General features: G+C 65.0%; 1 gene segment (V, D, J or C); it reads right to left on the minus strand.

The window, feature by feature from the left end:
- Window positions 1–391, minus strand: part of LOC105535176 — a gene marked incomplete at its 5' end in the record, with an annotated part of 13,409 nt that overhangs the window by 5,307 nt on the left and 7,711 nt on the right.

Here is a 391-nt window from a genome sequence, read left to right on the forward strand (position 1 = left end):
GTGTCCCTCCCTGAGGCCCAGAGGGCAGGAGGATGGTGAAGCCCACCCCTCAGGTGACCCCAGCTGCAGGGAAGGGCGGTACTGGGAAGTGGGCCCGAGCCAGGGACGTGATGTGGCGTGTGTTCCCCTGTGTGTGGGGGCCTGTGTGTGTGCGGCGGCTGCAGGGGCTCTGCTGTGAGGAGGGCTGGGTTTGTGTGAGCTGGTCAGCATGTGGACAAGCTGCTGAGTGACTCGTGGGCCTTGAGGTGCTGCGTGGGGCTCGTGGGGGCCTGTATCTGCGGAGTGTTCATGTGTGCGGGGACCTTGCTCTGGTCTGGGTGCTGTGCAGGTCGCCCGTGTGAGGCTCTGTGTGTGAGGTGTGCGCGCGTGTGTGTGTGTGTGTGTGTGTGTG

This window comes from Mandrillus leucophaeus, unplaced genomic scaffold, assembly GCF_000951045.1.
Source record: "Mandrillus leucophaeus isolate KB7577 unplaced genomic scaffold, Mleu.le_1.0 Scaffold1422, whole genome shotgun sequence".
NCBI lineage: Eukaryota > Metazoa > Chordata > Mammalia > Primates > Cercopithecidae > Mandrillus > Mandrillus leucophaeus.